This window comes from Rhincodon typus, chromosome 40 (assembly GCF_021869965.1).
Source record: "Rhincodon typus isolate 14 chromosome 40, sRhiTyp1.1, whole genome shotgun sequence".
Lineage (NCBI taxonomy): Eukaryota > Metazoa > Chordata > Chondrichthyes > Orectolobiformes > Rhincodontidae > Rhincodon > Rhincodon typus.
The window spans coordinates 14,285,586-14,309,709 of record NC_063371.1 but is presented as its reverse complement, the minus strand read 5'-3'; the positions used below and the strand labels follow the sequence as shown (position 1 = coordinate 14,309,709).

General features: G+C 41.3%; 1 protein-coding gene and 1 non-coding gene across 4 annotated transcripts in view; both read left to right on the top strand.

The window, feature by feature from the left end:
• LOC109923544 (GDNF family receptor alpha-2-like) overlaps positions 1-24,124 on the top strand; it is a 274,157-nt gene that overhangs the window by 91,240 nt on the left and 158,793 nt on the right. The gene's annotated exons all lie outside the window — the stretch shown is intronic.
• Positions 14,899-15,036, top strand: LOC125487386. Its single transcript, XR_007265861.1, has one exon. It is a non-coding gene; the product is annotated as a U4 spliceosomal RNA (small nuclear RNA).

The window sequence follows — 24,124 nt, the reverse complement described above, 5'->3', positions numbered from 1 at the left end:
AATTCATGGCCTGGCATATTCCCCCAATTAACCATTACCATCAAGCCAGGACATCAACCCTGCTTCAATGCAAAATGCAAGAAGGCCTTCCAGGAGCAGCACCAGGCATGCCAAACATGAGGTGTCAACTTGGTGAAGCTAGAAAATTGCTTGGTAAACAGCATAAACAGCAACTAACAGACAGAGTTAAGGAATTTCACAATCATCGGATCAGATCTAAGCTCTGCAGCCCCTGCACATCGAATCATGAATGGTGGTGGACAATTATGGAGGAATACACTCCGTGAACATCCCCATCCTCAATGACGGGCAAGCCGAACACATCAGTTCAAAACAAAAGGGTGAAACATTCACAACAATCTACGGCCAAAAATTCCAAGTGGATGATCCATCTTGGCCTCCTCCAGAGGACCCAGCATCACAGATGCCAGTCTTCAGAAATTTGATACACGCCATTTGACGTCAAGAAATGGCTGGAGGCACTGGATACGGCAAAGGCAGTGGGCCCTGACAACATTCCGGCAACAGTATTGGAGATATATGCTCCAGAATGTGATGCATCCCTAGCCAAACTGTTCCAATAAAATAGCAACATTGGTATCTACCTGACAATGTGGAAGGTTGCCCAATCTATGTCCTGTACACTACCTATTCTCAACCAATTATTGCCCCATCAGTCTACTCTCAATCATTAGTAAATGATGGAAGGTGTCATCAACAGTGCCATAAAACAGCACTTGCTTAGCAATATCCTACTCACTAATGCCCAGTTTGCATTCTACCAGGGCAATTTAGCTCCTGACCTCATTACAATCAAAAGATCTGAATTCAAGAGGTGAGGTGAGACCTTGACATCAAGGCAACATTTGACTGAGTGTGGCATCAAGGAGCCTGAGTGAAATTGGAATCAATGGGAATTGGGGACAAGCTCTCCGCTGGTTGGAGTCACACCTGGCACATAGGAAAATGGTTGTGGTTGTTGGAAGTTAGTCATCTCAGCTCCAGGACATCTTTGCATGAGATCCTCAGGGTACTGTCCGAGGTCCAACCATCTTCAGCTGCTTTATCAATGGTGTTCCCTTCATCATAAGTTAGATAAGGTAGTAAAAAAAGGCCTATGCCATTCTTGCCTTCATTGGAAGGGGTCGTGAGTAGAGGGAACAAAAACAAAGTTGCTGGAAAAGCTCAGCAGGTCTGGCAGCATCTGTGAAGGAAAAAACAGAGTTAAAGTTTCAAGTCCGGTGACCTTTCCTCAGACCGGACCCGAAATGTTAACTCGGCATTTTCCTTCACAGATGCTGCCAGACCTGTTGAGCTTTTCCAGCAACTTTGTTTTTGTTCCTGATTTACAGCATCCACAGTTCTTTCCGTTTTTACATTGCACTGAGCAAAAGGAGAAGGCATGTTATGTTGCAGCTTTATAGAACTTCTGTTAGGCCACACTTGGAATATTGCGTACAGTCACCACACTACCAGAAGGATGCGGATGCTTTGGACAGGGTACAGAAAAGGTTTACCAGGATGTTGCCTCGTATGGGGGATCTTTGCAATGAAGAAAGGTTGGATAGACTGGGTTTGTTTTCACTGGAATGCAGGAGGTTCAGGGACGACCTGGTAGAAGTCTATAAGATTGTGAATGGCATGGATGGAGTGGAAAGTGTGAGGCTTTTTCCCAGGGCGGAGGGGTCAATTTCAAGGGAACACAGATTCAAGGTGTGGGGGCAGTTTAAAAGAGATATTGAGGCAAATTTTTCACACTAAGGGTGGTGAGTGCCTGACACGTGCTGCCAGAGGAGATTTGATTTGATTGGATTTGATTTATTGTCACGTATACCTAAGTACAGTGAAAAGCTTTGTTTGTGAGCTGTACAGGCAGATCATAATAAGAAAGGACATACAGATCATAAAATGAAAAAAAACTTGGACAGAGTAAGGCATACAGGTTATCCCGTGTGCAAGGCAAGATCAACATGAACAAGATCAACATTATTTGAAGTTAGAGACTCCATTCATCAGTCTAATAATGTCAGGGAAAAAGCTGTCTTGAGCCTGCTGATACATATGTTCAAGCTTCTGTATCTTCTGCCTGATGGAATAGGTTGTTGGAGAGCATGACTGGGGTGGGATGAGTCTTTGATGATATTAGCAGCCTTTCCACAGCAACGAGCTGTGTAAGTGGAGTCCATGGACAAGAGAGTGGCTTCCATGATGGTCTGGGCTGTGCACACAACCTTCTGTAGTTTCTTATGATGCTAGGCACTGCAGTTACCGTACCAGGCAGTTATGCATCTGGACAGTATGCTTACTATGGTGCATCTATAAAAGTTGGTGAGGACCCTTATGGACATGCCAAATTTCCTGAGGTTCCTGAGGAATAAGAGAGGTTATTGTGCCTTCTTGACCATTGCATCTACATAGGAAGTCCAGGACAGGTTGTCTGTTATCGTCACTCCTAGGAACTCGACACTCTCAACTGTGTCAACCTGTGCTCCGTTGATGTAGATGGGTGCATGTTCTCCTTCTTTCTTTCTGAAGTCAATGATTAGTTCTTTAGTTTTGCTGACATTGAGAGAGAGGCTGTTATCATTGCACCATGTCACCAATCCCTTTCTGTATTCTGACTCATCGTTGTTTGACATCCATTCTACCACGGTGGTGTCGTCAGCAAACTTTGTAGATGGCGCTCGTTTGGAATTTGGCAGCACAGTCGTGGCCGTACAGGGAGTACAGTAGGGGGCTGAGAACACATCCTTGGGAGGCTCTGGTGTTGAGTGTTATCATGGAGTATAGTTGTCTATCTTCACTTATTGCGGTCTATGGGTCAGAAAGCTGAGGATCTAGTTTCAGAGGGTGGAGCTGAGACCTAGGTCTCGGAGTTTTGAGATCAGTTTAGAGTGGATAATGGTGTTGAAGGCAAGCTATAGTCGATGAGCAGGAGTCTGTCCTTGTTGTCCATAGGTTCCGGGGATGAGTGCAAGACTAGGGAAATGGCATCCGCCGTGGACCTGTTACATCAGTAGACAAATTGCAGGGGATCAAGGCAGGCTGGGAGATGAGAGTTGACGTGGGCCATGACCAGTCTCTCGAAGCACTTCACAATTATGGAGGTCAGAGCTACTGGGCGGTAGTCATTAAGGCACATTGTGTGTGCTTTCTTAGGTACTGGAATGATGGTGGTTTTCTTGAAGCTGATGGAGCCTTTGGCTTGAAGGAGGGAGTGGCTAAAGATGTCAATGAATACCTATCCCAGCTGGTCCACACAGGATCTAAGTGCTCATTCGGGGTCTCTGTCTGGGCTCATTGCTTTCCTTGAGTTCACTCCCAGGAAAACCAATCTGACGTCTGCAGTGGTGATGGAGGGAACACTGAGTGCATCAGGGAGGGATGTGTCTTTGTCTGCTGTCTTGCTCTGCTCCATTTTGTATCCTGTTATGTTGTTCAGGCCTTGCCACAGGCAGCGGAAGTCTGTATGGTTGGTTTGGGCCTTCAGCTTGGTCCAGTACTGCCTCTTGGCATCTCTGATGGCTTTGCGGAGGTCACATCAGGATTTCCTGCATAGATCTGGGTCGTCCAACTTGAATGATGCATGCCTGGTCTTCGGTAGAGAGTGGATTTACTGGTTCATCCAAAGTTTCCGGTTGGAGGGTGGAAGTAGACACAATAGCAACATTCAAGATGCACCCAGATGAATACATGAATAGGAAGGGAATAGAGGGATACGGATCCTGTAAGTGAAGACAGTTTTAGTATGGAGGGGCAAAATGGGTCGGCACAGGCCTGGAGGACTAAACGGCCTGTTATTGAACTGCATTGTTCTTTGTTTTTTTGTTTATTCTATCATGAGGTCAGAGGTGGGTTTGTTGACTGATGATTGCACAATGTTCAGCATCATGCACAATTTCTCAGATACTGAAGCAGTCCAAGTCTAAATGCAACAAGACCTGGACAACACCTAGGCTTGGGTTGATAAATGCCAAGTAACATTCAGACCACACAAATGCCAGGCAATTACCATTTCCTACAAGAGAGAATCTAAACCACTGTCCCTTCACATTCATTGGCATTACCGTTGCTGAATTTCCAACTATCAATATCCGAGGGGTAATAATTGACCAGAAATCGATCAGGGCTCACCACATAAACACAATGGTTGCAGAAGCAAGTCAGAGATTTGGAATTCTGCGGTGAATAACACACCTCCCGACTCCTCAAAGCCTGTCCTCCATCAAAAAGGCATATGTCAGGAGTGCGATGGACTACCTCCCACTTGCCTGGATGAATGTAGTTCCAACAACACTTAGGAAGCTTGACACCATCCAGAACAAAGCAAGCTCATTTGATGAGGACCACATCCACAAACTTCAATTCCCTCCACCACTTACAATCCTCATGTTAATTCTAAATTGGAACAACTTACAGACTAAAACTAATGTCCAAAAGATGAAAGTTACGAAAGTTGGGAGAAACTATGGTGGGAAAGCAGAGTCCAGATAAATGTTCAACAGCTGAAAGAGCTTTTGCAATTTACCGAACTGGGAAGCATCTTGTCAGAAAATGGACACTGCCAGAAATAAAACAGAACTGGAACAGCAAGAGATATCATCAACAAGATGCACTTCAGAACTTCAGCAAGGCTCTTTAGACAGCACCTTCCAAACCCACAATCACTACCATCTACAAGAACAAAAGCAACAGATACATGGGGTAACCATCACCTGTAAGTTCCCCTCCAAGCCACTTAGCATCCTGACTTGGAAATATACCATCATTCATTCAATGTCACTGGGTCAAAATCCTGGAATATTGTGGATCTACCGACAGCATTTGGACTGCAGTGGTTCAACAAGGCAGCTTTAGTTGCAGACAAATTCTGTGCCTGACTTTACAGGTTTTTCGACTGAAACAGAGTTTTTCGCTGTAGTATTTTATCTGTATGCACCAGTCTGCTTTAAAGAGATTCGAACGTTAGTAAAGGATAACAGATTTGATTTGATATAACATATTTCATTACCTCAGGATGTCCCAGATCACTTTACAATGAGAAACTTTCTGTCACAACTGTAAAGCAGGAATAGACAGGAGTCAATTTATGTAAAGATAAGTCTTACAAAAAGCAATAGGATAATGAACAGATAGGCAACTGGAGGTGTTAAATAAGGGATAAATTATGGTCTGTTCTGCAGTATCGAATATGAATTAGGATTCATTTGAGAAACAGTAATTTCTGTCTCGGTAAAACAATGAACTCGTGCAGCAATAGAATCCTTTCATTAATTCTAAATTGGACAACAGATGGACTAAAACCTAATGTCTAAAAATGCAAGTTACAGAAGTTGGAAGAAACGATGGTGGGAAATGTTCAACAACTGGAAGAGGTATTGCAAGTTACATATCTGGGAAGCATCTTCTCAGAAAATGGACAATGCCAGAAACGAATCCGAACCGGAAGAGCAATGACAAACAAATTATTCTCCAAATATAAAGGATTGCTCATCAAAAAAATGAGTTGAGAGCTGAATAAAAGAGCTATTAAACACATTTTTTTTTAGTTTTGTTGGATGTGACTAGGCTGGAGTAGTTCATTTGGAGGGAAAACAATTGCAATGAAGACATGCTCGGGATGGCAAATGAGGAAAAGCCATTTATAAATATTGCGAGAGATTTGCCTGTTCTTGGTGGAGCGACCCATTGAGTATTGTGCGCAGTTTTGTCCTTCTATTCTGAAGAAGGGCATTTTTGCTAATGAGGGTGTCCAGCAAAGGCTCACTGTAGTGATTCCTGGGATGGCAGGACTGACATATGAAGGGAGGCTGGATTGACTGGCTTGTACTTACCCGGGATCTCATGGAAACATATAAAATCCTGATGGAACAGGACAGGCTAGATGTGGGAAAAATGTTCCCAATGTTAGGGAAGTCAAGAACTAGTGGTCACAGTCTAAGAATAAGAGGTAAGCCGTTCAGGAAGAACTTCTTTACTTGTGGCTAAAGGGATCAAGGGGTATGGAGAGAAAGCGGGAGTGTGATACTGAAAATGCATGGTTAGCCATGATCATATTGAATGGTGGTGCAGGCTCGAAAGGCCGAATGGTCAATTTCTGCACCTATTTTTTATACATCGGTAAGGGCAGGGGTTGTCTCTTCTCTGCAGTAAAAATAACACCCTAAGCCTGAAAATTGCCAGTTTTTTTCTTCAGCAGTTTCTGTAAACTGTCACTCTCAACCCGTAAGCCAGAGGCTTTAACAATGTTAACCAGCCAGCCTGTGCCTTCAGCAAGCAAGTTTACATATCTGGAAAAGGAGATCAAGGAGCAACATGTACTGGCAAGCCAAAAGGACCGTCTCAGCAAACCATGTGAACAGGGATCTTTGTACTGCCTTCCTAGTCTGTAATTTTTTCTGTCTCCATTTGTGTGCAGGTAGGCAGTCTTTAAGTGGAGTTAACTTTTAAAGTCATATATTGATGGCTCCTTCTATCTGCAGTTAGTTATTAATTGTAAATCGTAATTCTTGTTTAGTTCAGAAACCTGATATGTGCATTTTGTCAATCGAAAAGACAGGTAAACGGGGGGATTCTGCTTACTTTTTAAAATCTTTAACTTCCTGATTTTAACTTCCTGAAGCCTGATTTCAACCGTGCTGCCCCAGTGAGGTGTAACAACAAACATACCAGTGGATAGTTGTAGTCAGAAAAACAGGTCTTATTAATCTGGATTTCTCAGTTGTAGCGGTCAGCATCTAATGGCATTTTCTCTACTAATTTTCCATGCTTTGCGATCTTGTAGTTGCTCAAAGGAGCCCCACATTTGCAATTTAAAGTTATCTAACATCATTATTCTCTTTCACCCCTCCCTGTCCATCCCTTTAATCTTCCTTAATTCAGCTCTTACTTCTCATGTCTGGGAATACAGCGAAATGAATCTCATTATAGAGTCATAGAGTCAATAGCACAGAAACAGACCCTTTGGTCCAACCAGTCGAGGATAACCAAGTTTTCTAAAGTGAACTAGTCCCACTTGCCTGCATTTGGCCCATATCCCTCTAAACTTTTCTGGTTCATATCCCTGTCTAAATGTCTTTTAAATATTCTAATCTACCAATTCCGCTGGCAGTTCATTCCACATACAAACCATGCTCTGTGTGAAAAAGTTGCCCCTCAGATCCCTTTTAATCTTTCTCCTATCACTTTAAAAATATGACACTGAGAAAAAGACCTTCGTTCCTTACTTGATCTATGCCCCTCATGATTTTATAAACCTCTATAAGGTCACCTCTCAGCCTCTGATGTTCCAGGGAAAAAAGCCCCAACCTAGTCAGTCTGTCCTGTTGGTCAAAGTGTCTAATCCTGGCAACATCCCTGTAAATCTTTTCTGAACCCTGTCATCCTCCCCCAAATCACTATTATGGATTCCAAAAAAACATTAAGATTTATAAGTTTTACACAAGGACAGGCAGCTGGCTCATAGATTGGAACAAGTTGTATCTCAGTGCTGCTCACTCACTACATCGTGTCATGCTCATTCATTTAACCACCTCCATGAATGCTCATAGCATCACTGACTTCCCTTGCCTTTTAGAATTTTGTTCTGTGAGCGTGACCGAAAGGGTGCACTGTACTTTTGTCTTGACTTGCCTTTTAGCAGAGTCGCAGAGACAGGAAGCTTGTCGTGACTGATAGTAGTGATCAGTCAAGGAAGTGGACATGTTGCAGTACAGAAACATGACATGTCAAACTCACACCTGTGCCAGCAGCATATGCGGCAATCACATTATATGTGGTTCAAACAAATGGCCATGTTCTCCAAATTGAAGGGAATTAGTCCTCATTCAACACAGGGACCCTTCAGTTAGGGTGTCCCAGCATGATAAGTCGAAGGCAGAGTCTGACATTAATTCAGTAGCTTGCACAGTCATTTGGCCGCATGGGCTATCGGGGTCAGGTTTTTCTCTCCTCATAGTGGGTGAGGAGGCTTATGTTGGGTAGGCCACCACCTGTCTTGATGCTTTCAACCTTGTTGCAAGCAGTTTTCTCCTAGAACAAGAGAAAGGGAGGGATTGAGTGAGATGAAATTGGATGGCGCAACTTGTGCTAGTGAAGGTGGGGAAAAGAGTGATAAGTTGTTCCAAATGAGTGAGTAGGCAGCACAAAGGCCATGAAAGATTTAGAGGTTGGGGGTGGGGGGAATTAGCTTGCTAAAAGCGAGTGAGGGGAGATATTGCAGGCAATAGTGAGAGTGGCATAGCCTTGATGAAAGGTGTGCAGTAGCAGAGTAAGAGTGAATGGAAGTTAACAGAGAGAAGATGGTGGCACGAACCCTAACACAATACAGAAAGTCACTGATTTTTTTCCAATATTGCTGGGTGTACCTTCCATCAGGTGACACTGCACTGACCTTGGTAGCCACCTCAAACCAGGCTGATAGAGTCTGGTGTCATAGCCTCCTTTGCTGGTCCTGTGGGTCCAGGATGTCTCTCCTCTTTGCATCACCCTGTGCAGCAGGACCTTTAAGTCCCTGTATGCTTGCTGGAGTGCCAATTTCCCCGTCTTTGACAATGTCCAAGCTTATGCCACAAACTGTTGGGGAAGCTCCAAACAGACAGTGCTTGAATGGGTTAACAGTGGCCTTTTAAAGATAGTGCTAGGACAAAGAATCCTGGGATATCCCTGCAGTGGTGAGTTCTCCCAGTGACTGTGAATGGGACAATCAGACTAGCTTTGGACATGAGGTGCACCATACGGGAGTGGGAAGCAGTTCATAAGCCAAATTTAAGATGATTGTGCAAGAAAACCTGCTTGGCTTCATGCAGAGAAACACTCCATGAAACTCAATGAAAGTGACAGTTTACCATGTATGCTAAGATTCAACCCTTAAGCTTTGAACATGCAGTGAATAAAAGCCTAGACTGTTTAACGTTTCCTCATCAGACAATCACCTATTCCCAAGTATTAGTCTGGTAAATCTCCAAATTGCCTCCACTGAGTGGAGTTTGCATGTTTGCATGTACACTGTGTGGAGTGTGCATTTTCTCCCTGAAACCTGCGTGGATTTCCCCCGGGTGCTCTGGTTAGCTCCCACAGTCCAAAGCTGTGCAGGTTAGGTGGATTGGCCATGCTAAATTGCCCATAGTGTTCAGGAATGCGTCAGCTACGTGGATTAGCCATGGGAAATACAAGGATAGTGTAGGGGGATGTGTCTGGAGAGGATGCTCTTCACAGAGTTGGTGTGGGCTTGTTCGGCCGAATGGCCTGTTACCATTCTGTCGGGTTTCTACGGTCTTCGGTAAAATACTGGAGTGGGATGAAAATCCAAAAACATTACAATTCTGAATATTGTAAGCTCTGTTGAGAAGTAGCGTCGATGAGAGAGTGATGCTCTCATTTATGTCCTGCACTTTCTTTCGGGAAGATACAACCCCAAACACTAGCTTTGTCTGGTGAATTTTCGTTGAAAATGCAACAGGCATTTGACATAAGCAAATGCTCATTTATTTATGTTTAAAAAAGAAGCTAATTTACTAACATAACCTTACTGAACATCTGGTTTAAACATGTATATTCATCAATGGCTACCAAGATGCCTTTAAAAGACTGTGGGAGTCAAGAAATAGATGCATTGCCGGTGCATGTGGGTGTTTAATTGGTCAGAGTATTGATGACCTATGAATTTCATTATGGAGGGAAACCCCTTCTGAATAATTCCCAAATACTTTGTGAAGGTGGAAGAATTAAGTTAATATTAATGTTTATTGCATTGAGATGATTTGTACAAGTGTGCCTCAAGGCAGATAATATGCTAAATTTGAAGCTTAGACTGTTTGGCTCTGTGGGTTGATGTCTTTTTAACCCTATGATTTAGGTTCCTCTCAATCATGATGCACAAACCATGGGAACGGGCCAAGGAAATCTACTCTTATGGAAGTGCAGAGAATGTTGTCTGAAAGATTAAACAAGTGGAAGTAAAACGAACTGGATAAAGACTTGTATAGGAACAAGTTAGAGAGACATGGTGCAAGAGCAGGGGAGTAGTACTAATGGGACAGCTCGTTCTAAAAGCTGGTACAGACATATGCATCAAATGGTCTCACTCCATGCTGCATAATGCTATGATTCTGTGTATATTTAAGAAACAATGAAGGCAATCCAAATCTCTTTTAAAAAAAAAGAGCTTGTATTTGTGAAGCATTTTTCAATACCTCAGAAAGTTCCAAAGTGCTTTTTATTTGATGAAGTACTTTCTGAAGTGTCATCATTGTGGTCACACAGAAAATGCAGAAGTCAGTTTGCACACAGCAAGATCCCACAAACAGCAATGAGATAAGCTTTGTTGACTGAGGGGTCAATATTAACTAAAATGGTAGGGAGAACTCATCTGCTCTTTTTTGAAGCGGGGCCAAGGGATTTTTTGCATCCACTTGAGACAGTAGATGGGGCTTTGCTCCAATGACTCATTCAAAAATGAACACCTTATGGAGTGCAACATCTATTGGTCTTGAAATATGCATGAGAGCATCCCCGCCTCTTCGACCTGTTTGTTTCCTCTCCACCTATCCTCTCCTCTATCCCTCTTCTATCCGCCTCCCACTCTCTCCCTATTTATTTCAGAACCCCCTTCCCCTCCCCCTTTTCTGATGAAGGGTCTAGGCCCGAAACGTCAGCCTTTCTGCTCCTATGATGCTGCTTGGCCTGCTGTGTTCATCCAGCCCTGCACCTTGTTGTCAGAGGTAATTACCATTTGTTTTGCCAGTAACTAACAGAATGACAAGCACAGGAGTCAGCCATATGGCACATTGTGCCTGGACTAGTTTTTTGAGAGAGATAACCAATTAGAGATCAGAGAGAGAGAGAGAGCCACACAGCATCAAAACAGACCCTTCGGACGAACCAGTCGATGCCGACAATGTTTCCAAACTAAATTAGTCCCACCAGCCTGTGCTTGGCCCATATCTCTCCAAGCCTTTCCTTTCCATGAACTTATCAAAATGTCTTTTAAATGTAACTGTACCTGCATCCACCACACTCTGTTAAAAAAAAAGTTGCTCCATATTCTTTTTAAATGTTTTTTTCTCTCACCTTAAAAATACGTCCCCTAGTTTTGAACTTCTCCACCCGAGGGAAAAGACCCTTATCATTCACCTTATCTATGCCCCTAATGATTTTATAAATCTCAGTGAGGTCATTCTTCAACTCCTATGCTCCAGTGAAAGAAGTCCCAGCCTTTTCAGTCTATTTTTATATCTCAAGCCTCCTCCCATTCCTGGCAACCTCCTGGTGAATCTTTTCTGAACCATCTCCAGCTGAATAATATCTTTCCTATACCAGGGTGACCAGGCCTCACCAATGTCCTGTACACCCTCAACATGTGTCCCACTTCCTATACTAAAAACTTTTAGCAGTGACAGCAAGCGTGCTAAACACCTTCTTAACCACCCCGTCCACGTGATAAAAAATTTCAAAAAATTATGCACCTGAACCTCTAGGTCCCCCTGTTCTCCAATTTTGGTGTCATCTGCAATCTTACTAACTGTGATTCCTACATTCTCATCCAAATCATTCATATAAATAACAAATGAAAGCGGACCCAGTACTGATGTCTGTGGAACACTGCTGGTCACAGGCATCCAATCCAAAACACAATCCTCCACCACCACCCTCCATCTCCTACCATTAAGCCAATTTTGTATCCAATTGGCAAGCTCACCTGGAATCCCATGTGATCTAACTTTACTAATTAGTCTACCATGCGGAATGTTGTCAAAGGCTTTACTAAAGTCCACGTAGACAATGTCTACCACTCTGCCCTCATCAATCTTTCTGGTTATTTCATTAAAAAACTCGATCAAGTTTGTGAGACCTGATTTTGCTTGCATAAAACATGCTAACTATACCTAATCAATCCTTTCCTCTTCAAATGCATGTAAATCCTATCTTTCAGAATTACCTTCAACAACTTATTCACAAGTGATGTAAAATTCACAGGTCTATAGTTTCCAGGCTTCTCCTACAGCCTTTCTTAAACAATGGCACAACATTATCCAACCCCCAGTTCTGGGACTTCACCTGTATTGACAGGTGATACAAATATTTCTGCTAAGAATTTCTTGCATAACTTCCAACAACATCCTTGGATACACTTGATCACGTCCTGCAGATTTAAGTCTACCTTTAAGTTTTCTAAGTCCTCCAGCACTTTTTTTATAATGTGAACCGTTTTAAAAAGATCAATATATATTTCCCTGAGTCCTCCAGCTTCCGCTTCTTTCTTAACAGTAAAAACGGATGAAAAATATTCATTTAATATTTCTCCCCTCTCCTGAGGTTCAACACAAAGATGACCTTGTTGATCTTTAAGGGGTCCATCTCTCTGTCTATTTGTTCTCTTGCTTTTAATGTACTTGTAGAATCTTTATGGATAATCTTTAACCTAATCTGCCAAGATTGTCTCATGTCCCCTCTTTGCCTTCCTGATTTCCTTCTTAAGATTGCCCCCACACTCTTTTAACCCTTCAAGAGATTCAGTTGATCCCAGATGTCTATATCTAAGATATGATTCTCTTCTATTCTTGACTAGAACCTCAATATCTTTAATCATCCATTGTTCCCTAATCTTACCTTGCCTTTCACTGCAGCAGGAATGTAATGCCTCTGAACTCTTGTTACCAGACTTTTCAAGGCCTCCCACTTGTCAGTCATCCTTTTACCTGCAAACAGTCTACTCCAACCAGCTATTGAAAGTTCTTGTTTCATGCCCTTGAAATTTGCCCTCGTCCAATTAACAACTTTAACTGTTGTGGAAGATTTATCCATTTCTATAAATATTTTAAAACTGATAGTATGACGATCACTTGTTCCAAAGTGTTGCCCTACCAACAGTTCACTTGCCCTGCCTTATTTACTAAGAGAAGGTCAAGCTTTGCTCCTCTAGTAGGGATGTTTACATATGGATAAAGAAAATTTTCTTGAATACACTTCACAAATCTGTCACCATCCAAACCTTTAATACTGTGGCAGTGCCAGCCAATGTTTGGAACACTAAAATCCCCTACTATTACAACTTTATTATTCTGACATATATTTGAGGTCTCTCTACATATTTGCTTCTCAATTTCGCTCTGACTATTGAGGGGCCTATAGTACAATCCCCATGAGGTGATCATCCCTTTCCTATTGCTAATTTCAACCCATATATTTTCATTAAATGATCCCTCAGAAGTATCTTCACTAACTGCAGCAGTAATGTTTTCCTTAATCAAAAATGTCATTCTCCCTCCTCTCTTGCCTCTCTATCCTTTTTTTAACATCTAAAATCTGAAACATTGAGCCGCCAGTCCTATCCTTCCCTCAGCCAAGTTTCTGTAATAGTTAAGATGTCCCAGTCACTTGTTCCCATACATGTCCTGAGTTCATCAGCCTTACCTATAAGACACCTTGCATTGAAATAAATGCAGTTTAATTCTTCAGAGTTACTTTGTTCTCTGACTTGCTATTGTCTGTCTTTTCGAATTAACTGCTCTTTTCTGATTCAAAACCATTCTCGTCTTTCTTTTTATTTTCAGTTTTCCTCAGGAAGCCCCCACACTCCCTCTCCAAAAGTTTACAGGCTGCTGAAATACGTCTAGTAAATCTCCCCACCAGGATATTGGTCCCTTTCCAGTTCAGGTTCAGTAGAGATCCCGATGATAGAAGAAACTGAATCCATGCACACTGCAACACCTCATCAGCCATTGATTTATCTCCCATATCCTTTTATTCCTTCTATCCTTCCCTCATTAGAACTTGGCATTGGAGGTTATCCAGAGATTATTACTTCTGATGTTCTGTTTTTTAACCTTCTGCCTTAACCTTTTCCCAAACTATGTCATTCCTACCAATACGTACAACAACTTCCGGGTTCTCACTTTCCACTTTGACAATACGCTTCAAACATTCTGAGATGGCCTTAACCCTGACACCAGGAAAGCAACATACTATTCTAGATTCACACTCACTGCCATAGGATCTCCTGTCTGTGCCCCTGACAGGACAGTCCCCTATAACAATTATTCCTTTAAATTTTGACAAACCCCATTTTACATAAGGTTCATTCTTAGGGCGCAAGATCTGACTACCAATTCTACTTTCCTCTGAGAGACAATCTCTTTCAACAGTGGCAAAAGCTGAATATCCGGTTGAGAGAGGAATAGCCTCAGAAGACTTCTGAACTACCTTCCTACCTTTCCTGACAGTCAACCAATTATCTGACTGATCCAGCTGTGTAATCACTTCTCTAAATCTACGAGGCAACACACTCAGTGTCTCTTGTATGTCATCAGTGACATTAAGCCTAAAAATTTATCCCACAGCCCTGCTGTCACCCCTATAAATTTGCTCCATTAAAGCAATGGACATGTATTCCACATAATCTTTGAAAGAACCACATGTCTTTGGATAACTAGACAATAATAACGTCATTCTAAACAGTGTACTTAACAAACAAAACCTCCCAAGGTGCCTCACATGAGCATTGCAAAACAAAGTATGATGACATTGAGTCATGTAAAAAGATATTCAGTAGATAATCAAAAACCTGGTCAAAGGGATAGATTATCATCTTAACATTTTAAAGGAGGAAAATAAGGTACAAAGGCGGCAGGAGAAGAGAGAATGATGTATCGGATGGCAGAGAGGATTTTAAACTGAGTAGTGGTGGCAAGGGATCTGGTGAGATGTGACATATTAGAGAAGGCAAGGAGAGAGAGCAAGGCAATACTAAGGTAATTGATAATCTGAGTCTGGCAGAAATATATAGAATCGACAAACTTAACAGTGTGTCAGCAGGTAAGGGTAGAGGTTGCCAAAATAATAAAAAGACAAAATTAAAGGAAAAGTTAAGATCAGAAAACACATACATTTCACCAGGACAGCTTTGAACAGTGGCAGTATCGTAGCCGATGAAGTTTAAATGAGACATGATTATTGCTTATTGAAAAATATGAATTGACAGCAAAAATGGATGTGAACAGCATCATTGAGTTTCCATTCTGATGATATGCTTGCATGGTGACCAAGTCTTGGAATTGAATGTCTGAGGATAATCAACATTTAGGAAGGACAGGCAGAAAGGAAAAGGAGGTGTTGTCATGTTGTTAATAAAGGATGAGATCAGCGCATGAATGTGAAAGAATCCTAGATCAGTTGAACAAGATGCAGAATCATTTTAGGTGAAGTGGAAAAAAAATCAAGGGACAGAAAACATGAGAAGGAACTAAAAAATTAATCAAATTTGCTTCTAACTTCCATTCTTCCCTCACCTTTACCTAGTCCATCTGTGAACCTTCCCTTCTCTGACTTTCTGACTCCATTTCCAGGGATATGCTGTCGGCTTACATTCATCATAAACACAGTAGCTGTCACAGTTCTCTCAGAAATGTATGAATCACATAAGTGTTTTGGTACTGAAGGCAATTCAGGCCATTGTGCCTGCATTGCTGATACTCCAAACCATACCTCTTCATACCCTGCTTCCTGTAAGGACTTCATTCCATTCCACCAGGTTCTCTGCTTCCACTGCATCTGAACCAAAGACGTGACCTTCTGCAGTGGCGCTTCCGACATGCCTTAATTTTTTCTCAACTGAGGACCATCCTTGCCACTCTAGTTGATGGAGCATTCAGCTATGCCTGACCCATTTGTTTTGCACTTGCACCCTCCCCTTTTCCTCCCTCTGCGAGCATCACATTGTGATTCTCCCTGTCCTCAAATTTCATCTGTAAAGCCTCCATATTTAGAGGAAAATCCTCTACCATTTCTGACAACTCCAGCATGATGTCAATCACCAAGCAGTGATCACTGGGACCTTAAATCTATAATCATATAGACTGGGTAAACCTAATCAGCACCAACACTGTGGGAGACAAATAGTTGGAATGAGAAGATCTTATACATATATTTTCTGAAACAATATGTTGAGGGACCAACTAGACAATCGGGTAGGTTAGATTTAATACTGTGCATGAGACAAAAAAAAATTAATAATCTCAGTCAAAAGAAGCGTCTTGGGAAGAGTGACTATAATTCAGTAAAATATGGCATGAAGTTTGAAATTGATATTGCACAATCTAAAATTAACATTTATATCTAAACAAAGGATGAGGTAATTGACTTTTTTTCTTTGAGAAGCTGCATTAAAAGTTATAACAGTAGACAGGCAATGGCTAGCATTTAAAGAGCTAAAACATGATTGAACAACAAATTTACATTCCTTTGAAGCATAAAAACCCATAAGGAAAGGTAAGAGAACCATAGCAACAACTTTTTATGCCTTGCTCTGTCTAATGATCTGTATATCCTTGTTTGCTACGATCTGCTTGTACTGCTCACAAAACAAAACTTTTCACTGTACTTAGGTATATGTAACTACAATAAGTCAAATTAAGTCAGAAGTTCAGGACTGCATGAGAGCAAAGGAAGAGGCTAATAAAGTTGCTAAAAAAGTTGTAAACCGAAGGATTATAAGCAATAAGACCAATAAAAGGAAAACAAAGACAAAGTAGAAAATGAAAGTAATTTGCAAGAAACATAGAAATAGATTGTAAAAGCTTTAATAGATACGTAAAAAAGAAAATAGAGGTTAAAAACAAATGTGACTCCACTTGGCAAAGACAAGATAACTTAAAATGTGCCTGCCTTCGTAAAGGAAGGTACAGATAATTTTCCCAGAATACGATAGAACCCTGGGATCAGTGCTAATGAGGAACTGAAAGAAATTGCATGATTATAAAAGGCATAAATTGATGGGTCTGAAAATTTATAAATCCCTTGGACCTGATGATCCAGTTCTCAGCAGAGTGTTGAAAGAGCTACGTACAGAGATAATGGATATGTTGATGGTCACTTTCCATAATTCCACTCCTGGAACAGTTGTTGAACCTTGGAAGATAGCAAATGTAACTCCCCTATTTAAGAAAGGTGGTATAGAGAAAAGGGGGACCTACAGACCTGTTAGTTTGACATCAATTGCAGGGAAAATGTGAACTTGTTTTCAAAGATGTGACATGATGGAGCTGAAGCAACCTGGATGAAAACAAAATCGTGTGTTTGATAAATTTATTAGACTTACACAATAGAATCGGGGAACCAGCAGGCATTGTGCATTTGGATTTTCAATGGGCTTTTGGCATATTTTACTGTCACCTCTGTGCTTGCTTATGGTCAAGCAAATATCTCTGACCAAGGGCCACCGGACCCGAAATGTTAACTCGGATTTCTCTTCACAGATGTTGCCAGACCTGCTCAGCTTTTCCAGCAACATCTGTTTTAAAAAGCAAAAACTTGACTGATTTCCCTTAATTCTGGCCTTGTGTGCATTTTTAATTATTATAGTGCCACCATTTCTGGCCATGACTTTCTGTGAACATTGTGTTTCACCATGGTCTTTATATGAAACTTGAAAGGTGAGAATACTGATTTGATCAGTTATACTGGCAACTTCCTGTGTAAACAGAGGTCTATCACATTATTGTGGTTGGTGACCAGGAGACAGTACTGTATCTCTACTTTAAGCTCTGATGTACCATCAGCATTACCACAGGATATATACTAGTTTATAGAGTAAATAAATAAGAAAGTGTTGCTGCAACTGTACAAGAGTGAGATTGCACCTGGAGTACTGCGGACAGATTTGGTCCTCTTGCTTGAGGAGGGATGTGGTTGCATTGGAGGCAGATCAGAGGAGGTTCACTGGATTGATTCCAGATGAAGGGTCTGTTTTCTGAAAAGAGACTGAGCATTTCAGCCTATACACTCTGGAGTTTAGAAGAATAAGAGGAGATTAAATTGAGGTAGATCAGATTCTAAAGGGGATTGACAAAGTAGACACAGAGAGGATGTTTCCCTTTGTGGGGCAAACTAGAATGAGAGGTGATAGTGCTGGGGAAGAAGTGGCAGATTTAAAAAAGAAATGAAAATAAATTACTTCTGTCAAAGGGTTGTGAATCTGTGGAAATCACTAACCCACAGTGAAGTGAATGTTGGGACAGTGAGTAAATTTGAGGAGACAGACAGATTTTTAATTTGTGATGGTTGAAGAGTCACGGACCGTGAACAGGAAAGTTGAGTCGGGGCTGAGATTAGATCAGTCATGATCACATTGAATGGCAGAGGAGGCTTGAGGGGCTGAATAGCCTAATCCTGCTCCCAGCTCTTATATTCTGGTTTATGCAAAGTACCTAATTCTTGAAAACGCAGGAGAGTGTCTTAATCTGGATGAGAATTATTCACCTAAGACCTTTTCTCCTACATTGGTTTGGGAAACCCCTTGCTCTGTACCATTTGTATTTCAGTTATTTGGGTTTTCTTTTTCTTCTTGCTTTATCTTGAAATTAACATTTAGACTTTCAAATGGATACTGAAGTTACATTTCATTGCAATAGAAGCACAACCAACTACTACCTGCCTTGTGACATCTGGCTGGATAACCACCACCATTACAACCTGTGCCTCTACACCCACACCTCTTGCCCAACTCTCACCCTGTTGTGTGAAAAAAGGACTATTTTGGTCCAAATTCAGAAAAAGTAGACAGAAGAGAGGAGTTCATAAACTTTTAACACCTATGAGTGTTAAAAGACACATGAGCAATTGGCTATTCAATATTCATATTGAAATTCATTCTCAGCTGGACTTATTTCAACAAATGTGCAGCCTTTCAAATTGTGGGAAGGCAAATACTTCCTTCTCTGTCAGCAAACTGTCAAGACATTTATTTAGATTTTAATTCATTACCTAACAACAGTATAACATTTGTACAACAAAATGCTTATACTGAAAGCACACTGCATTCCTGAACTCTCTGACTGTGTCAGTATTGGAATGTCTCACTGTAGTTAGACCATGCTATATACCTTGATCACTGAGTTACACTGACAGACCTTCAATTTTTTTTTAACCCAGTTGATTTAACCCAGTTATTCGTCAAGGGGAAAATACTTCTGTATTTTCAGCTTTTTATCATTTTTTGCTTTATGTCTATTTCTTGTTGGACAGATTACTTCCCTCTCACTTGCTTGCATTCAAATGGCCAATGATTAGAAATTCTTCTTGGGTGGGAGCCTAATTCAGACAACAGTGAATTCAAATAAAGGCATAAAGTGCTGGAAGTTCTCAGCAGGTCTGGTGACAGAAACAGAGCTCGTGTTTCAAATGAGGTCCTGCTTTGTGTGGAGTGCGAATCTTCTGAAGTGGGAACTTAAGAACATGAATTCTGAAAAAAAGAGTTACATTTGGCTCAAATTTCCAGCAGAAAAACAGACTTACTGTAAAAACTCTGCAGGTGGGGTCATACCAAACTCAAAACGTTGTCAGGTTCTCTCTCCATTGATGTTGATTTCTTTCTGATTTTATTTCAGATCTGCAGCATCCAGTCTTTTACTTTTTGAGTATTTCCAGTATTTTATTTTGATTTCAGATTTCCAGCATCTGCAATATTTTGCTTTAACTAATGCTGGATATTTTCATCTTCCTGTTTTGAAACACTTAACTCATCATTGCCCTCCACTCCCACTCCCCATCACATGCTTATTTTTGCATTCACTCAGTATAGCTCATGGGTCAAGGCATAAGTTTCAAAATTTGTTCACTCAAACCACCAGCAGGTATAAATAATCCACAATGAGTTGCTGAATAAAACAAAATCAATTACAAACTACAGGAGTTCATTGCAGCGAACTTCAAATGAATAATTTATACTGTGAGCTTCTTTTAAAGTTGGTTTCTCTTCTCGCTGTCCAGGATGTCAATCCACAATTATTTGCAAAGTGCACAGTTCAGACAAAAATATGACACTGCCTCGATTTTGGAAACTTGAGGTACGGCCAGAACATTGTGCTGCCGAGAATTACTGACTGGAACCATGTGGACTTCACAACAGTCTGATCCTTTGTGTTTCATTTATCATCCTAATCAACCTGTTGAGAGATGTGATGATACACCTGTGGAGCAGGTGGGACATGAAGCTAGGCCTCCAGGGTCAGAGGTAGGGTGACTACCACTGGACCGCAAGGCGGTCCCATCTTTTGTGTTTAACTATTTGTGTAATAACATCTCTGAACACACACTTCTGGAGCAGGTGGTACTTGAACCCAGGCCTCCTCGTCCAGGAGGCAGGACACTCACTGTTCCACAAGAGGACCCTCTTTTGTGTTTCAATTTTTTCTTTTTTAATCTATTTTTCTATTCATCCTGTTCAGAGGTGTTATCATACACCCCTGGAGCAGGTGGGACTGGAATTCAGGCTTCCCAGTCCAGGAATGGGGGCACTACCACTGCGCCACAGCAAGGCTCCCTTTTGTGTTTCAAAGGCCCCTTGTGGACTGGAAGCATGTGTCACTTCTGAAATATCCCGAAATGAAACAATTGAGTTATTTGACGATGTGTTGCCCAATTAAGTTTAGATGGTGATAAATTTTCAATTGTTGTCCCTTTGGTGGGGAACCCAATTAATTGAAAGTCAATTCAGATGAATACTAAGCAACGACAAGAAGAGAAGACAGAAGTTGTAATTATGGTGCAGCAGTAATGTTCCTACACCTGGGGCAGAAGGTCCTTCTTTTATAAACCAGGAGTTCTGACAATACTCTCAGTATTGCACTGAAGTCTCAGCATAGGTATGGTGCTCAAATTTGATATTTTTCTCGCTCTATCTGTAGTGTAAGCAGAAATCACAAAAACATCTGTTACTCTGAATCTTCCTGACACCATTTTCATCTTTTTTTTTGTAAAGGATAGTATTTGAGCTCTTATTAATGGATCTCTGTTCTTCAGGAACACAATGGATAATTAGCAGTTGTGTGCAGTGCTACCCAAGTTTGTACCTTTATCTTGGGGATTAGAGCAAAGACCTGGCTTTAATTAAGTAAAGACAAAATGGCTATAATTAGGCCAGGCCTGAGTTCATCAAGGTAGATATATCTCATATACTTCCATTTGTCAGTCACTTTGTGGAAATATATGAATCTATGGGAAACTGCCACAGAAAAGAGAAAGGAGAGGAGCAGGAAACATTTGTCATTTCTTTTGGAGTTCTTAGCTGACAATAAACACAGACCTGATGTAATTCAACAAAGCAAATAAAGCTTGATTAGTCCATGCACTGCAGTGAAAACAATCTTTTTAGGAAATCATGCTTCTGGCATTAAGCCTTGTCCTCTGGGAGCTCACATCTGTAATTCAGACATAGCTTTGCCATTTTCTGTCTGCTGATTTTGGTCTGAATATGTGGATTTTTTTTCACATCTGGTTAAACATTCACTCCCTTCCCCTCTTTGGTTGCAGCATGTCATTTGTGACTTCTATCCCCTACAATGTCGTAGGTTGGAGATACAAAGTAACACGACCAGATGGCAGCTCCCCTCCAAGCCAATCATCACCCTGACTTGGAAGCGTTTCACTGTTCCTTCAGTGTTGCAGGATCAAAATCCTGGAACTCGCCCACAATGGCAATGTAGGAGTATCTATAGCAGATGTATAACAGCAGTTCAGGAATGTGGCTCACCACCATCTTGTGAAGGACAGTTAAGGATGGGCAAAAATTGCTAGCCAGAAATGCCCAAATCTCATGAACACATTTAAAAATCATCAGTTAGCCTGCTAACACCATTATCAGGCATGAATAGTGGTCATTTAGATCAAGTAATCAATGGTGCTTTGATAAATTATAAACCTATCTTGCCAATGACAACCACATCCATGAAGCAATAAGATTGATGCTGACTGACAAGGAACTGTGATAGAACGTTATCAATGATATAAAACGCAATATAAATATGCCTTATAATTGGATGCAAGGTTAAGGAGAAAGAAAGTATTTTGCTAATAAAAAATATAAGATGCTGTGTCCTAAACCATTAATAAGGATACCCATTTGTTGTTATTTTGGCTTTAATGTTTTCAGCTTTATTTCTGAGCCAGAAGATCATGGGTTCAAGCTCTGTTTAAGAACTTCAATACTCAAAAGGTTCTCCTAATTAAAAAAAAAGTTGTGAGAATCCAGAACAGAAATTTCATCCCATCATCTGGATTAGTTCAGTGAAGGACTAAGCAAGTGCAGCATTGCCAGAGGAGACATTCCTTCATGGATGTAGTACTAATCAAAGCCCTGTCTGCCTGTTTAATGAGTTGTATGGGTGCACTCTCCAAAATGAGAGTGTGTGTGTGTACATTCAGTATTGGCATGTGTTGGAAGGATTTATACATTGTTGTACAATCCTGGCCGGCTGCATGGTAAATACTACCAATCTTTCTTGATCTTTCTTAGGGTAGAGCTTCTGGCTCAGTGGTAGGGATAATATGCACTGTTGCAAAAATCTCCTTCTGGTTATTCATTCCCAGTTGTGAGGAAGGGTCACTGAACCCAAAAATTTAACTCTGATTTCTCTCCACAAATGCTGCCAGACCTGCTGAGCTTTTCCAGCAATTTCTGGTTTTGTTTCTGGTTATTTGTATTTGTGCATAAATTGGCTGCCACATTTGCTTACAAAACAGTGGTGATTATAGATGTGAAGTAAATCACGGATGAATGCACTGAAAGTATGCCTCTCAGTTCTCATGAGAGCTAACCTTGTAATCCATGTTTGCTATTTAAAGCCTGTGTGGGTGGGTCAATTGGAGGGACGTTGTTGCACGATCTAATGTGATAAAGTACATCACTTGCATCCCTCTGAAATTGTAACTCCAGGCAAAATTAAATTACTGTCTGCTGTGGAGTACAGGTGATTTGGAAGTCAGTGGGTAGAGAACAAATTTAGATATCATAGAAGAGAATCCCTACAGTGTGGAAGCAGGCCCTTCGGCCCAACAAGTCCACACCAACTCTCAGAATATCCCACCAAGACCCATCCCCCCATAACCCCCCTAATCTACACACCTCTGAACATTCTGGGCAACTTAGCATGGCCAATCCACCTAACCTGCACATCTTTGGACTATGGGAGTAAACCAGAGCACCCGGAAGAAACCCATGCAGACATGGGGAGAATGTGCAAACTCCACACAGACAATCGCCCGAGGGTGGAATCGAACCCAGGTCCCTGGCGCTGTGAGGCAGCAGTGCGAACCACTGAGCTACCATGCCATCCAATGAGCGACAATTCTTCCACCAGGTAACATAGAGGAAATTATGTTTGTTTAAATAGATGCTGGCTTACATGGAAAAGCTAAGAAATTGATTTTGGACATAAATTTTTACCTGACTTTCAGATCTACTCAAATCTCCATGATGTAGCTAGGTTGTGCCATACTGTCTTTAATAACTAATGTCAGTAACAGTTCAGTCACGATAATGGAGGGCAAATCTGCTACAGTTACCAATGGAGAATGTCTTTTAATTGTGATTGCATCAGTGCCATAATGCCTCTGATTCAATGATGTGTGCAGCAGTGTTGAAGGATGCAGCAGTGTTGAGGATGTAGCTGCTCAGAGATTTCATCAAGGTTATCAGTTGTGCGGAGTCAATGTAAAAACATCAGAAGTCACACGACACCAGGTTCTTGTCCAACAGGTTTATTTTAAATCACAAGCTTTCGAAGCGCTGCTCCTTTGTCAAGTCACTTCAGTCGACAAAGGAGCAGCGGTCCGAAAGCTTGTGATTTCAAACAAACTTGTTGAACTATAACCTGGTGTCGTAGACTTCTGACTTTGTCCACCCTAGTCCAACACTGGCACCTCCACGTCAATGTAAAAATGGACAGCGGTCTGACTGTTGAAGATTTCTTCTAAAATATTCATTTGTCTTTAATGATCCATTCTTCAGCAAAGCTGCTTCACACTGAGGTTGGCATTCCAGCCAGGTTTAGAGGAAATATAACGTGAACAGGAGAGACTGTTCCTAAGTACCATTTTGAGCTGAAGGATAACTCCTGAATGGGGAGATAGAAAAGATATAGCATGGGAAATGGCAGACATAGGTAATACTTCCTCTCACACAAATGACAAGCCTCCAATGTGTTCGAAGTCAGAGGAATTGAAGCAAAAACTTAAAGTAATTCAAAACATTGCCTGTGTTCAAAGGATAGTAGGTTTCTGGGGAGGCTTACTGGGTTGAGAGGATTTCTTCAGCAATCTAAGCATAGGGGAGGCAATGGCCTAATGATGT